Source organism: Dama dama, chromosome 26 (genome assembly GCF_033118175.1).
Source record: "Dama dama isolate Ldn47 chromosome 26, ASM3311817v1, whole genome shotgun sequence".
Lineage (NCBI taxonomy): Eukaryota > Metazoa > Chordata > Mammalia > Artiodactyla > Cervidae > Dama > Dama dama.
Window position 1 is genome coordinate 49,951,482 of NC_083706.1, and position 2,893 is coordinate 49,954,374.

Consider the following 2,893-nt stretch of genomic DNA (forward strand, 5'->3'; position numbering starts at 1 on the left):
CATTAGTTGGTTTTTTGTGTTTGTGTGTGTGTGTTTAGCATTTGTCATTTCTTTTCATTGAATAGCTCAATGTCTGCTCATTTTTCCACATACCACAAAGGTGGAACTTAAGTCCATTCATAAATTTAATTGTGAACTTAATTAAAAAAAAATTTTATCCCTTGTTTCGGGAAATGAACTTGTAAGTGGAAGACTACACTTTGTTTTTTTCCTGACTTGTACAAATAATTGTTAAAATATTTGAAAATTCAAAAAAGTGTAAAGAAGGAAATAGTCACCTACGTATTTGTTAGGTTTTAATTGAAAAAGTAGGCTTTGTAAAATGATTTCAGGTAATTAGGTATGTAGTCAGTGATGTTTTAAAATATTGTTCACTTATACGGATTTGTACTAATAACATCTGCTAATATTATGTAATAACTGTGGAGTGTTAGAATGAAGGCGAAATGTTTTAAAGAGGTAAGACAGTTTGCTTCATTTCCTGTCATGTTTTAAACATTAAGTATCAAGGTCCAGTTGGGGTCTGGAGGGAGTCTCAAGAGGGAGGGGATATATATAGACTTGGGATATATGTATCAGTTCAGTTTAGTCACTCAGTCATGTCCGACTCTGCAACCCCATGAATCGCAGCATACCAGGCCTCCCTGTCCATCACCAATTCCTGGAGTTTATTCAAACTCATGTCCATCAAGTCAGTGATGCCATCCAGCCATCTCAGCACAAACCAATACAAATTATAAAGCAATTATTGTCCAATTAAAGTATCAAGGTCTGTGGAATGGAATGGCTCTAAAATAGCTTTTCATATGTGTGGTTGAGATGAAGGATGGTTTTTGCTTAAAGCAAAGTGTTTTATATATGTAATATAATCAGGGAACCTCAGAAGGAGAGTTAACAGCATTTGAAACTGAGGTACAACTTGAAAATAACTCCTTTGTTTTTGCTTAACTGGCATACAAATATATCTGGTCTTCATGGTGTATTAAAATACTGCACTTGTCTTTTGATAAACCTTTTGTGCAGTCTTCAAGTGTTGAAAAAGATCCTACACAATTTTAAATGAATTTGCTTATAAACATTTTGGTATGTACTGAAATACTATTTCCTTGGTGTACTAAGTACTGTGGACTTTGGCTTTAATTTTTATTATGTATATACTTTTAACTTGCTGGATTTAAACACATGGAATTTCTCTTCCTTTTTGTGGTATGTAATCATTGGTGTGTGCAGGAAGAAATTTTTCAACTAGTGATAGAATTGTACGACTAAATTTAATAGGCCTTATGTATCATTACCAATTTTAAGATTTCTGTTGAATCTGTGTTAATGGATGAATGACTTGGGCAGAGAGAACTTTAGGTTGTTCAGTTGGTATTTTTCATTTCTGGAGTTGGATGTTTTATTTGCCTGGTGTGCCTGATAAAAGAGATGGTAAATCATAATCGAGGTTGAGAGTGACCTAGATTTTAATGGGTCTGAATCCTGGCTTTACCATTTATCTACTTCATGACTTGCGTGAACTACTTTATCTCTGTGGCTCCAGTGTTTCCCTGTAAAGAGCAATAAATGAGTTAATACATGTAAAGTGCTCTCAGCAGCACCAAGCATCGAGTGATTGCTCAGTAAATTTTCACATGACTGTTACCTTGAAGTTCCAGTCCTGATAACAGACCATCTCCTTTGGTCATACTCCAAATAGAAATTTTTATTGTTTGGGTAGTTTCCACTGATGGAACAGGACAGTAACTTTAATGTATTGTTGTATCTTGGAGGGAAAAGTCAAAAGCCGCCTGTGTTTATTATTTCATTCCTGAGTTTGAAGTGTCTTACTTCTTAATGCTGGACAAGTGCAGGTGCCTAAGCATTCTTGAAGATGGAGAACCCAGCTTTTGGCAAAAAGCTTGCTGAGTACTGCCAAAGAAGGGTAATTTTATGGGCAGACAACTTAGTTAAAGCCCAAGATTATAAGAAAGTTTCTGTGTCTCTACTTGAACATTATTTTCAGTGTTTTATGAAGGTAGCAAGAAAAAAATGCCTTAACAGTTTTTGACATGTTTTTAGGTACTTACATGCCAGAAACTGACAGGTATTTTATATGCTTTATAATTTTTATCATCGCTCCATGAGACAGGCACTTGTTATCCCCACTTACACAGTAGTAAATGTGCTTAAAAGGGTCCTGTAAAAAGCAAAGGGTTGGCAAACGTTCGAGCTGCCCTTCAGGTGCTGTTATTAAAGCTCTCCTGGACATGTTGACCTCAAAACTGGCTACTGACCCAGGTCTGATGCCAAGAGCTGATTCTTGACTCTGTGCCATTCTGCCTCCCTTCATCCTCTAGAGTAAGAGGAAAACAATGTACCCGAGCTTCTAAAGAGGATACTTCACCAGCCGCCTGTATGGTCACTGTGGTAAACGGGTCGGAAACAGTCCCCAAACGGCAATGCAGTATGGAAAAAATGCAAACCATGAAGATTCGAAGTATATAGTTCAAGATGCTAGCTAAGGTAAGAGTGTTTAGTTAATCTCTCAGAAGTGTTCATTTTAGCCCTTGAAGGAAATGATACCAGTTTGTGGACAAAAGGATTGAGACGACTTCACAACATCTGAAATTACTAGGGGATATACCAGTTGCCATCTCTTCACAGAAGATTTAGTGGGTACCACTGCTGGGAATATTTTAACAACAAAAAAATGTAAAAGTGCTTGTCACATAGGGCTCACTAGACCAGTTCTCTTGACCTCTCAGCTATGTTTGACGCAACAGAGCACTCAGGTTTCTAGAACACTTGCAAACATAATTAAAGTCATTCTGGCAGTTTTCTCTCATGTTTCTTACTTCTCACTAACTGGTTTGTTCCCCGTGCCCAACCATTGTCTACTGCCCTTCTCTGC